Source organism: Misgurnus anguillicaudatus, chromosome 1 (genome assembly GCF_027580225.2).
Source record: "Misgurnus anguillicaudatus chromosome 1, ASM2758022v2, whole genome shotgun sequence".
NCBI lineage: Eukaryota > Metazoa > Chordata > Actinopteri > Cypriniformes > Cobitidae > Misgurnus > Misgurnus anguillicaudatus.
This window is the reverse complement of record NC_073337.2, coordinates 4,415,469-4,429,812: the sequence shown is the minus strand read 5'-3', so window position 1 is coordinate 4,429,812 and position 14,344 is coordinate 4,415,469. Positions and strand designations below refer to the sequence as shown.

At 38.4% G+C, this 14,344-nt stretch overlaps 1 long non-coding RNA gene across 1 annotated transcript in view; it reads right to left on the bottom strand.

The window, feature by feature from the left end:
* LOC141350081 (uncharacterized) overlaps window positions 1-13,655 on the bottom strand; it is a 38,306-nt gene extending 24,651 nt beyond the window's left edge. Inside the window, exon 1 of the long non-coding RNA XR_012358035.1 lies at window positions 13,143-13,655. This is a non-coding gene — a long non-coding RNA (uncharacterized lncRNA). The remainder of the gene's footprint in view (window positions 1-13,142) is intronic.
* Window positions 13,656-14,344: the final 689 nt, after the last annotated feature.

Sequence of the window (14,344 nt, the reverse complement as noted above, 5' to 3'; positions counted from 1 at the left end):
GTGTGGATGAAGATTCTTTTTAAAATGCCAGTATAAACGAGGATCGTTTTCATTTTAAAATGCCGTTTTAAAACGCAAATGCTCTAATGTAAACATGGCCTGAGACTGAACTTGACAAAATAGAGCATGACAGCTACGAAGCCAACACACAAAAAATACAGAATGGGCATTAAAACTTCTCAAAGACTGGCTAAAAGAGAAAAAATGGAGACAGACAAGTATGAAGCAGAGGATCTTAATAAGGTATTACGATCATTTTATGCATCTGTGCAAAGTTTCGCGGAAGGATAAAAATGTTCATTTAAAACAAATATGCCAATAAAATGTTTCAAATTCATATTCATGTCCGTTTTTTTTCTTATGTGACAAGTAGCCGTGTAATAAGCGGGATAATGTAGAGGCAGCCGGTAGTTATCGGGAAATAAGCCCCTTCAGTGTGATACAAGACCCTCCGCTTCGCGTCGGGTCCTGATCACACTGTCGGGGCTTATTTCCCGATAACTACCGGCTGCCTCTACATTATCCCTTACTTAGAACGCGTTTCAACCAATCAAGAGTGAAGAACCAGAACAGGCCGTTTTATAATATCCATTTTTTTGCATAATGCAGTGGGATTTTAACATTTAGCATTATACATGTGTATTATAGATGCAGGTTTCAATAAAAAGTGTAACCTCTTTCAGGGTAGATTCTTCATCATCCACATCACTGGCATGCATCCATAAACTTTGTGTTCAGCTTGAGCCAAAACTTTTGTTTCCTAGGTATTTCAGACTAATGTTGCTCTTGTCATTAAAATTCTTAGATTGATTGCAATCACTGCACAGTTATTTGATGAACAGGGGGCAAAGACTAAAAATAAAACAATGGCAGAAAAGCCAATAGAAAAAGTCATCTTCACTTGACCCCAGATGACAAGTCTTTTGCAGTCATAAGTTACCAAAACACAAAATTATAGCAAAAAAAAAAAAAAGGTGTTAACAGTAATTTGGATAACTGCTAGCCACAATTTTGTTCGGTGTGTGACACCTAGAGCTACCACGTGCTGAAAGGTGTTAAAATATGAAAAGCAAACAGAGTAAATATCCACCAAAATGTTTAGTCCAATAAGACTGAACATCTTTCATGAGGCAAAACAAAAGCCTTCTGTGAGTCATTTTCAAAGCTTAGTAAAAAATAAAGAAATAAGAATATTGATTTACTTGAGAAGCAAAACTACACAAGCTATTAGGGGTTGTTTCTGTATCTTGAAAATAAACGTAATTTGTAAGAACATACCAGTACAGTAAGTTGTTTCCAATATACAAACATACTGATGTAAAAAATAGACAAAAATGTATGGACTAAGTCACTTACTAAAAAATACATTTAAAATCAGACACTTGAAAACAAGACTTATCTACTGTTGCTTCATACATTTCATACAGTGGTGTGAAAAGGTGTTGGCCTCCTTTTTTCATGTTTGTCACACTTTAATGCTTCATGAAGCAAATTTAAATATTGATCAAAGCTAACACTACTTGTAGGTTTTATATGAAGGTTTTTATCATTAAGGGAAAACAAACTCCAAACACACATGGCCCTGTGTGAAAAAGAGCATGCTCCCCGTTAAAACATAACTTAACTGTGCTTCGATAGGAGAAGCCTGATACAACTACCAATCTCACAGCCGAATGGTCGCACACGTGATATGAAATGAGGATCATTCAATTTTGGCTGTATAAGGGTAGACATTATCTGATTTCATGGTGAGTTCAGTGTTGTATCTGTAAACAATCATATTATGGTCTGTGTTCACTTTCAAATGATAGAAAAGAATTCCTGGGAAAAAAACGCTATAAGAATCATCAGGTGTTTCTGTACCTAAAGCTAATACAGAAATGATCCAAGTCAAAGTAAGCAAGCAAGTATTTCTGTTTAATATAATAAAGCATATTGTGTATAAAATGATTAATTTCAGTATTTTTGTAATTATCAATTAAAGGTAGGGTAACACATTTTGAAAAATGCTAACAGTAGCCGCCTAGCAATGAAATCCCGATCCCACCCTCAAGTCAAATCGCCATCCAAAGTCACGCCTCTTTCAAAACACATGAACAAGCACAGATCAGACGGTCACATCTCATGTCTCATTCAACAGTGAGAAAACTTTGCAGTACAAAGTCGATTAACACTTCCAAAATAACCAAACAACTGGTTTACATCAGAATTAGTTTAAGCACACGTTCGGTTGTGTAGACGTAGTAACTATATCGTTACGCTAATCCGTAAACGAACACAAATTTTATAAGCAACACAATGTTTAATCAAAGTAGAATATCTGAATCCATCTCAATACAAACATATCGCGTACCTACCTTGCCAAAATAAACCAAAGTAAAGTTACCGATGTTAATTTGGGTTTTTGCTCTTGCTGATCCAGGCAGTTTTTGCTGTTGTTGTTATAAAAGATGCTTTTAGTTTTGTGCCTCATGTGTAGGTTGTCAATTCAGCAGAAAAGTTTGCTGTTCTCACTGTTTACAGGCAGGAGGTGAGCGCACGTGAACGCGCCGATGACTTATGGTGTCTGCGTGGACTCGCTGCGCAGTTGGCATTCAAATTACGCTTACGGATGAGGGACAAAAATGGAAACGTCCGTTCGGACCGAAATCTATGATTTGTTGAAAATTTTTTGGTCCTACGCCTTTCACAGATGACATAAATTTCTACAAATACACTTAAACAACTTAACACAATGATTGCTATCAGGATGTGAGGAGACTTTTAACCAGCATAACAAAAAATGTTTCAGGATCAAATCTGTTACCCTACCTTTAACCTTTAATTAATTGTATATAAAGCTTAGTTTTTATTGTTTAAAGTACAATTGTCGTTTTTTTATCATTTCACTGCTTGTGACAAAAATAAAAGTTAACAATTTGTTGACGACCTGGTCTGGTCCCCCTCATGCACACACACACATAAATAATTCAACTGTCAGTCAACTATAGGCAAGATTCCACAATTCTGATTGAAATATGTAAATCCATAGTTGGGGACACCCCTACAATTAAGAAATCACTTAAATAGCCGCTGCTTGACAAAGTGAAGTAGACCAAAAGATCATTGAAAGCATGTTGAGATGCAAAGAAATTCAGAAAAAATAAGAAAAGGTATGTATCAATCTGAAAAAGATTATAAAGCCATTTCTAAAGCTTTGGGACTCCAGCAAACCACAGTAAGAGCCATTATCCACAAATGGAAAATTGCAGAACAAAAAGAACATAAAGGCTCGTATCTGTTTTGCAAGGAAACATCTTGATGATTCCCAAGACTTTTGGGAAAATACTCTGTGCACTGACGAGACAAAGTTGAACTTTTTGGAAGGTTTGTGTCCCATTACGTCTGGCGTAAAAGTAACACAGCATATCAGAAAAAGAACATCATACCAACAGTAAAATATGATGGTGGTAGTGTGATGGTTTGGGGCTGTTTTGATGCCTCAGAATCGTGAAGACATGCTGTGATAAATGGAAACACGAATTCTGCTGTCTACCAAAAAATCCTGTAGGATTATGTCCGGCCATTTGTTCGTGACCTCACGCTGAAGTGAACTTGAGTTCTGCAGCAAGAAAATGGTCCAAAACACACCAGCAAGTCCACCTCTGAATGGCTGATGGAAAAAAAATGAAGATTTAAAATTGCCTAGTCAAAGTCCTGACCTAAGTCTTGTCAAATGCTTGAGTCAAATGCTTGATTGCAGTTGTTGCTGCTAAGGGTGGCCCAACCAGTTATTAGATTTAGGGGGCAAGCATTTTTTCACACAGGGCCATGTGGGTTTGGATTTAGTTTTCCCTTCATGATAAAAAACATTTAAAAACTGCATGTTGTGTTTACTTGTGTTATCTTTGTTAAATTTGTTTCATGATCTGAAACATTAAAGTGTGACAAATATGCAAAAGAAATAAAAAATCAGGTAGGGGGCCACCACTTTTTTTCACACCACTGTATAAAATATCTATATTGGAAACAAATAAAAATCACAAAATCATCAGTGCATTCACATTTTTGAAATACAATTAATGAGTTTAAAAGATGACAATAAATCTCATGCTGTTACAGTAGATGAAACGGCACACAATGGAGTGACTCAACTATTAATCACAACACCATGTGCTGCTATAAGCATGATGACTCACAGCTTCATACAGTACATTAAAATCAACAATGCTGTAGTGATATACATGTATGAATAGTCACTTAACTTAACTTAACGCCCCTGAACCGTGAGTCTTTAATCTAATGATTGTATGTAAGCTTTGTGGTCTCTTTTCTTCCAAACCACTGAATTTTGTTCATCAAATTGATCTTTTTTGTTGTGGTTTCCTCTTATTGTCTAGACTGCAGTCTTGTTAAGGGAGAAGAATTACAAATGACCATTCAAAGACTTGCATTTACACACCAAAAATGCTGGTGATTTAGATTTGATTTATATGTACATACATGCTACATTCTGTAGTTTCAGACACATAAATGTTAAGTCCGATTTCACACAATGCATATGTGAACTGCGCGTTTCCAGCACTAATCTTTTTGGGCTGATGTTAACAGTTACAACATTTACACTGCTTGTGTGAGCATCAAGCAGAGCTGAAGCAGCTGTGCAAGCAATCGTTTCAGCACTGAGTCTATGCGGCATCCAAGCATAATATCAATGACTTGAACTACTGATCCATGCATTCAACTGTGTTGATATGATTGGTTACATGTTAAACCATGGGAATGACTCCAATTTTATGGAGAAAATACTCAGCAATGGTGTTAAATTGTGAATTTGCCCATTGTTTGTATTACAAACACGACATAAACATATAAATAACAATTAACTCTTTCCCTGCCAGAATTAAAAAAAAATTTTTTTATGATTTTCACAAAAGTTTAATGCATTCCAGAAAATTTTCTTCTTTAAATATATAAACATACGATATATCAAATGAAAGAACAGACCATCTGCTTTGAAACAAACAAAAACATTTTTATACTACCTCCTTTTTTTCTTTTTATCACCTCTCAAATACGGGTAGGTTTCTTCAAACATACCAAATTTTTGAACGAAAAGCTGAGATAATTGCATTTTTGTAAAAACTTTTGATAGAGATCAGATTCAGAGCGATGATCAAAACATACACATAGTTTTTACTGTTTTGAATCCATGAATGCTTTTATAAGTTATGTGAGAGCACCACTTGGTGAATAATAGCAGAAAAATTGATTGCCGTAAAAACTCGTCATTGGCAGGGAAGCGTTTTCTCTCAGTTGACGAGATAACTTGTTAATGGCGGGGGAGAAGTTAAAAACAAGGGAATTTTTAACGTTAAGCGGCATAAAATGACATGGCACAAATGAAACAAGACTGGTTGCTTCTTCTTTCTTTTAGGCGGTCCACGATCATTCAAAGCGGCCGTGGTTCTGGTTATGTGAGAACCACGTTACGTCAGAGCAGGTTACTTTTGGGAGCTTTTCCACTGGGTGTAGTACATAGTACCTGATACTTTTTTTAGTACCACCTTGGTTGGGGTTCCAAGCGACCCCAAGTTGATGCCAAAACACTGTAGATCACTAATTGGTCTGAGCGAATCATCACTACAGTACCAGGGTCATCGCTATAATGTAAAAAAATTGGCTTTACCCTCATGCTAGCTTGCCTTGTCTTGAGTAAACCTCTTGTCATCTGTGCTTTGCTGTAAGTTCCCAAACTCCCTTTTAGCGATAAAAAACATTCACAAGTTGAGAATCAGGAACACCATAACAGTTTTTTCCAGACTTGCAGTTTGTGACGGCACATCTACTGAATCTACTGAACTACCATCTGAATGTCTCAACAGAAATCGAGACTCATCAGACCAGGCAACATTTTTCCAGTCTTCAACTGTCCAATTTTGGTGAGCTTGTGCAAATTGTAGCCTCTTTTTCCTATTTGTAGTGTAGATGAGTGGTACCCGGTGGTGTCTTCTGCTGTTGTAGCCCATCCGCCTCAAGGTTGCGCGTGTTGTGGCTTCACAAATGCTTTGCTGCATACCTTGGTTGTAACGAGTGGTTATATCAGTCAAAGTTGCTCTTCTATCAGCTTGAATCAGTCGGCTCATTCTCCTCTGACCTCTAGCATCAACAAGGCATTTTCACCCACAGGACTGCCACATACTGGATGTTTTTCCCTTTTCACACCATTCTTCGTAAACCCAAGAAATGGTTGTGCGTGAAAATCCCAGTAACTGAGCAGATTGTGAAATACTCAGACCAGCCCGTCTGGCGCCAACAACCATGCCACGCTTAAAATTACTTAAATCACCTTTCTTTCCAATTCTGACATTCAGTTTGGAGTTCAGGAGAATGTCTTGACCAGGACCACACCCCTAAATGCATTGTAGCAACTGCCATGTGATTGGTTGATTAGATAATTGCATTAATGAGAAATTGAACAGGTGTTCCTAATAATCCTTTAGGTGAGTGTATATTCACAAAATGCATCTTTACATTGTGTAAAACAGTAAATCACAAAACAAAATAACTCTAGCTGGGTTTTCACAGGCAGGGTCACATATTTAAGTAAAAAACTTTTCTGCATTGGGCAAAGCACTATTTTCACTAGATTTGTACTTTTACGTCATATGGTTTGATTGCCTCTTTACCTGTTCTGTCTTTTGAATTAAGTGGTCTCTATGCTGGGATACAAGAGAAATGCATGCTTAAAATAACCCACTACAGTGACACGGCTGTGCTTTCTCTGCACTCTGCAATTACCAGCAGTGCAATCAGCAGTTTCCTCCATTTCCCTGATTGACAAGCGCTGACGGCTCAATTGCAGGAAATGTACGGCTAAGGCTTCATAGCTAAATGGAACTGACAGACGTGCTCATCTAGCCGCTCTCGCCGCAACCGTGAGATCTTTCTTCAAAGTGACACCTGACCGCTAACCATCAGTATCCGTCAAACTTTATCTAAAACATCACCTGTTACAGACTCTACATCTCATCTCCAAGTGCTAAAGCAATGCGGACGTCAAAACCTGACGGAGTTTACCAGTCAAACCCTTATTGGGTCGAGTTAAAGAATACTAATGCGTTTGAAACAACATCAATCGATCCTTTTCTGTTTAGGGTGGTACGGTCGTGATCTACACTGCGTTTACTGCAACCCGCCAAGCTTTAAAACACTCCCGAGTCATTTTAATATTACAGTAGAGTGCCTTTGCTTTTTTCAACCCGGGCTGGAGTGAGGGAGGGAGCAGACATCGATTTGAAAGCAAACCTGTCCTGCCACAGACATTCAGCCAAAGTAATTGCATTGAGTGAGCTTGCAGAACCGGCCACGGACAAATAGGTCACTTAATAGGTTGTTTACCACGCAGTTGGACATGATTCATGAAGGGAGAGCAGCAGAGGTCCTGTGGCCTGGCCCATAGAGGGAATTCTGGGATAGCGTTGCGAGTATGATGGACAGCGCATTTGTCATAGCAACACACTTTTGGCTCGCTGGCAATTGCACCTCAGTCGGCACAGCTCCTACTGCAGAAAACAGAATATGTTGTGTTTTTAATGCTGGTTTCCAGCACGCAATGGAGTGCAGGTGTGCGCAGCAGGCTGCTGTATTATCATGGTCTGTTGCGTTTTACTGTCTTTAAAGGGAAAGTTCCCCCAAATATGAAATTCATTTACTTACCTTCAAGTTGTACAAATCTGTATACATTTCTTTGTTCTGATAAACACAAAGGGAGGTATTTTGAGGTACGCAACCAATCCGATCATAGGCCCAATTGAATACTATGAGGCCTCTGATCGGTTTAGTTACAAACATTTCTCAAAATATCTTCCTTTGTGTTCATCAGAACAAAGAAATTTATACAGGTTTGTAACAACTTGAAGGTGAGTAAATGAAGACACAATTTTCATTGTTGGGTGAACGATCTCTTTAAGGGCAACAGAGATGCCAATAATTCAATATTATTTTCATTATCATTTCTTCTTTTGTGTTCATTGGATAAAAGAAGTTCAACAGGTTTAAAAACAACATGAGGTTAAGTAGGGCTAGGGCTAATTTGGGTACATTTACATATACGAATGTTAATCAATGTACACTGTCCCTTTTCTAAATAAATAAATAAATAATAAATGAATGGATAAAATAAATTAAGACAGAATTTGAAAATTTTCATTCATCTCTTTAAACTTGGTGTGCCTCATACAGTAAGTCTTAAAAAGTAAAGTCGCTGGCTCTTTGATCGCCCCCTAGTGGCTGGCTGCAGTACAAGTCATAAACCACGCCCTCTCCATTCAAACGAATAGGACTCTGCTGTAAATACAAAAAATGATTTACACTTCCAATAAAAGTTTTCCAAAGATGGTTTTGGTCATTTCAAGTAGTTGTTATCACTCTGATATATGTTCAAGGGTTCATTTTTGTGATAAGTTTTATTTTTGCTAGTAATTTGATGCTATAGAAACTGGGCGTGTCGTTATGATTAGCGTGGTTGAATTGGTCGTGCGAGCGTTTGGGCGGAAGTTTGATACCGCCTCTGGCTCCACGGACGATTCCTTCTGCGCATTCGCGCGACTCTAGTGACAGCAGTGGCAGTTCAACCGTCACTCAAGTAGCTACGCCCTTAATTATTGTGCATTCACTTCGTCTAACTTTTTTACGTAACATGGCGGCGACCATGGTCAGAATTTTTTGGCTTCAATTCATTACAATGGAGGGAGGGAGGCGAAGTCACGTTGTCCATCTTTTTTTACAGTCTATGCTTTAAACCACTTACACCAATATGTAAATGCAAGCATCATACTGACTTTCTTACGTAACATGGTGGCGACCATGGTTGGACATTTTTGGCTTCAATTCATTACAATGGGGGGAGGCGACGTTGCATCGTCCATCTTTTTTTACAGTCTATGCTTTAAACCACCTACACCAATATGTAAAATGTACGCTATGTAACAAAGCTATGAAAGCATACAAACTGTTTAAGATTCCCATTAAAGACAACTATTCAACAAAGAGAATTGTTGATGAAATCTGCTTTGAGGACATTACCAGCATGTGTTCAAATGAAGTGATGTCTCGATTATTAGTCTGTTGACATCTCTCTAAGAAACGGCCAAGTATCCTCTCCTGATGCTATCACATGAACTGTGAAACCAGAGCGAGGGGCTCCATGAGAAGCAACCGCGGTAAACGTGAGGCTAAAGTCTGCTTCGTCACCATGGAAACAGTGAAAGCATTCAAATGTTAACGTCTGTAGACCCCGCAAGCGCTCCTCACACACTCCATCCAATCACTGCATGATGAAAGCATTTTATGCTAACAATTTGATGACTGTTTTTCCAGACTCATTTTAGTCAAGTAGTTGATGCATAACACTATATTTTTGTATGAGGATCAGTTAGAGAGCCAAAACGGTTTTAGCTATGTGTTTACAGTGAGGTCCACAGTAAAAATCTGAGATTGAAAAATAACCATAGACTGTAAAAAATATGGACCTAGTGTCCGTGACGTCACCCATAGGTTTGTGAAGAGCTTCGTGGATAACCGAAATGGGTAAAGAGGCGGGATGTGGGTGAAGCTGAGGTGGTTGGTTGCTGAAACCATACCCGCCTAGCTTGACTCTAGTGAAAGCAGTGGCCGTTCACCCATCACTCAAGTGGCCACGCCCTTAATTATGCAGAACTTTAATGCTTAATATAATTTAAACAAATGAGGTACAAAAAAATTCACCCCCTCACAGTTGTCATGAAGGGCAAACTTAGCTATATAGACCAAAAATACATTTTGTACCAGGCTGTAAACATTTTATTTTCTACTGTAAAGTTGCATTTAACATGGAGGTCTATGGGAATGGACTCCCTTTTGGAGCCAGAATTGTCCATGAATTAAAGGGCTCATTATAGTCGTGCGTAGGTCCTATGGTGTAGCCACAACGGCGTAGGTTCCGCGTCGGTTTTCATTTATACTTTTACGTCGTCGTCCGCATCGACGTGCAACCACAGTAGCAGCGCGACCGTCAAAGAAGAAGAAGCTTTGCAAGTTAACCCACAAACGAAGAAGAAACAGGAACTTGTTGTGTATGGCTGTTTCTCAATTCCAAGAAGCAAAGAACGGACTTGCGTTCTCATGAAGACTGGTCTTGCCAGGCTACCTTGGAAGAACGAACTCAGAAAGTCGCGAGAACACAGAACGCACTTGTGAGAATTGAGATGTGTGCGATCTTCCTGTTGGTCACCTGACCTCTCCAGATTTCAGCGCGCAAGTCTGCACTCGATGCATCCTCGATATCAAGAACACATCTGGGTATTTTCATGCGTCCTCTGTACTTGTGTTTTTTAAAAAATTGGTACTGAACTTCGACAGTTAATGATGATGTAGAGCGAGAACACAAGGACGCAAGATCGCTGAAGAACGCATATTGAGAAACAGCCTATGTTTGGAGAAGACCAGTAGTAATGGAAGTAAATAAACTGTGACTTTTGTTGCAGTTTGAGTTAAATCACTCCTCAACTTGGCCCATCTTTGTTTTCACCGTAGAACTGACGCGCTGTTTAAAATTTTTGTGAGGTGCACGTCAGTCTACGCAGAGCTATGCACAGGCTACGGATAACCTACAGCGTAGAGCTTATGCACGACTATAAATCGGGCTTAAGTCCCTTCCGTATTGGCTTCATCAGAGAGATCAGAAGTTTGTCCCTCGAAAATAACTCCAAAAATATAACATCTGAAGAAGAAATGTTGTGATGTAACACAATTAGAAATTAGTATAAAAATATCCTGTGGGTCATGTTTTAGCCTTATTTATTTTTATCTGTTTTGAAGTGGGATTTTGACTTTTCCAAAACCAAACCATTTGCTGTTTGGGGATTTGCATGTAAAAAACATTAGGCACAAGCCCCAGTGCTCTCATATATCAGACAACAAATTTTCCTGAAACTTGGGCTGGGTTCAGCCCTGACAAAATGTATCACAACATTTTTAAACAGAAATGGTAATGCGTTGAACACCCTGTTCTGAAGAAGCAAGAGTTGCAACTACGAAGGCCATTCTTTGTATTCTTTTTTAAATGTTTCTTGTGCCTAATGAAATTATAATTATAAATACGTGTTTAATATTGTAAAATACGCTCAATGTTACAGTCACTGCTCTTGCAGTCCAAAATTAAAAAGAAAGTTTCTTTTTGGACCCATTGTGGGAGCGGTCTCTTTAGTACAGCGTGGTTTATGTTGATGTTGTTTGGACTGCAGTTCTGACACACCCACAAAAGAAGAGAAAACGTATCTCATACCCTGTTGCACACCGGTGTGCACCGTTTCCGGGTTAAACGACATGTTTCCTGGAAACGTTGCGCAACAGTTTGAACTTGAATGTGCCCCTTATCTACAAACATTAGATTATTACACCCTCAGAAATAAAGGTACAAAAGTTGTCACTGGGACAGTACCCTTTCAAAAAGGTACACCTTTGTACCCAAAGAGTGCATATTAGTTCTTTGAACTGCCAAAATGTACCTTTAAAGGAACATATTTGTACCTAAATGGTACATATTAGGACCTTTTTTAAAGGGTACTGCCCCAGTGACAGCTTCGTACCTTTATTTTTGACAGTGTATGTTAGCAGTGCAAAAGGTTGTGGGTTCGAACCCAGGAAACACATAATGATTAAAAAGAAATGTGTACTTTGTAATGCACCGAAAGTTGCTTTGGATAAAAGCGTCTGCCAAATGCATAAATCTACAGTCGAGTCAAGGGACAATAATGAAGCTGTAATCTGTAACTTTTGCCTCTCTATCGCCATCTCTGCTTAAACATATAACCGCAGGTTACTTAACGTACTATCTTTACTTGTATTGTCAAACAACTGACATTTCCCACAAAACCTGAGCTGACAGTTCAGTTTATAAATCATTATTATAAGCTTACCATTGTGAATCATGATAAAGAGACCGTTTTGAATACTAAAAGGGCGTGTACCCCAAAGCATTTAAACACAAATGCCAGGCGGACGCCGACTGTGGGCGATTACCAGCGTTTTTTCAGTGCTTTAGTCGCGGGCGAAAAAAAAAGCCAGCTGCTGGTGTTTTTAAAAAGCGCAGCACATCCATTAGAAAAAATTGAAAACATAAGCCGGCCGCCAGCATTGCTTTGGTGTGCACGGACCATAATTATTTACGTACTTGCTCAATAACTGATCTTTGCTTATTTTCAACTAAAAACATTAAATAATGCAGCTTTATAGGCCGAATCTGTACATCAAAAAGGGAAGTCCACATATATGGGCCATGTCACGTATCTACATAAGTACAATATAGACGGTTTCATCGGTCTGGATCCGAACCTTACTTCCGGTTTCGTTTTTTTAATGGTCTGACTAGTTGCTAACGGATCTCTTGAACAAATGCCTCGTCGAAAATAACAAATGTTTTTGTTTCCTAGGTAATCTATGTGTTGTTGTTTTGCTTGTTATATAAATAAACTACGTTTAAAGTACTTTGTTGTTATTTATTATTAGCGGAGTTTACCGGAAGTTATGTGCGTACCGCGACAGCCGCTTGTTTATGTTGCTACTGCTGAAACCGTCTACACAGAAAAGCAAGACAAGACATCTGGCATCTTAGCACCTGAGACACAAAATGCTCCAGTTTCTAAACACTCCATGAAATAGTTTAGATGTTTTTCTGACAGAGAGCTTCACTGAAGGCCAAAACTCAGAAGCGACAGAAGAGAAACCAACATGGGCGGGCGCTTCTAAGTGATTTGTCTTTGTTAGCGGTTAAAAGAACAACGGCAGACAAAACGCAAACAAAACAAGAAAATAAAGCGTTTTGGTCTCAAGACCATTGATCATAAAATCCATTAAGATCTGACAGGGCACAAAATTGGAAGTAGGTCAGTGAGATTCTTCCACCTGAAGAAGGAAAGTACAAAACAACAGAAGGGAAACTGGAGATGTAATTCGATTAAAGGCTGAACGAGCTGATGTCTTGATTTATTGTGCCACATCTGATTATAAGAGCGAATAATAGTTGTCTAAAAAATTCAGCAACAGACAGTTGGAGCGGATAATAACAGGCAACACAGCAGGGACCTAACAGAGATACAAGTCGATTTGTGAGAGAAACCAACCTTCGGGTCATTTCAGATCTCAGCGTCCCTCCGTCAGCTGTCCAGCCAATGAGTCACCGAGACCAGTCGCCCACCGTTCATCTCTGCCAGCGTCCGAGCTCTGTTAAGTATTTAACATCCAGAACATTAGCACAAAAGCCACAGGACGATTCATTTGTCATGTCCCCTCAAAGGAATTCATTATGGATGTACCAAAGGCTTTGCACAAAGGCGACTATCGGTTCCAAGACTGCCTTTTGCATCTCTTCTAAGAAACCTATTTCATTGGGTAATTAATCTTGAGAGTGTTTTGATCCGTCCCAGCACAGGTGGTTTGGCCTGTTGTCGCTATAGTGGATGAGGTAATTAAACACAGTTTAGCAAAACTTAAAAGATGGATATGAATGAATTTGCTAAAGGATGTTTAGGACATAAGGTGTTATTACCATGCAGAAATATAAACTATTGAGGAGTTTACTGTGAAATGTATACTGTGGTAGATATATTTGCATGGCTGCTGGTACCCAAAACTGCTATTTGTTAACCCTTGTGGGTGTTTAAATTCACTACCCTTTCAGGTTGTTCGTATACAAAAAAGCCAAAAAAAAAATTCAAATGTTTTTGCATAAACCGGTTAATCACCCTCAGTACTGATCAAAACTACCAAATGTTTACAAATATTCCATGATTTTAACTCTTTATTTGCCAAGTTCATAAGTGATGTCACTGATTTGATGAAAAATACACAAAATGAGAGATTTTCAATATAAAAAGTGATTGTGGACTGGATTTTTTTTAACCTTTTCACAGTCTTGGGCTTGTCAAAGATTAGTAAAAACATTAGCTTTGATGCATTTTTAGTTTTTGTGCAGCATCAGATTTTATTCTTTTCTCTCTAATTAGTTGTTTGTGGCTTTTTCGTCCCCATTGACTTCCATTATAACAACATTTTTTGATTGCAAAGCCATGACATCAAATAATCATGCATTCTTAATTTTTGGGCGTTTTTTCCTTTTGCTAAAAGGTCAAATTTTACATTTTTACTGTTGATCAACATGTGGCACCATTAAAATTTGGTATCTGTGAAAAAGTTTAAAACATATCCAGTCCACAATCACTTTTTGTATTGAAAATCTGTCATTTTATGTGTTTTTTCACCAAATCTGTGACATCACTTATGAACTTGGCAATTAAAAAAAAAACTGTTTGATACATTTTTACAG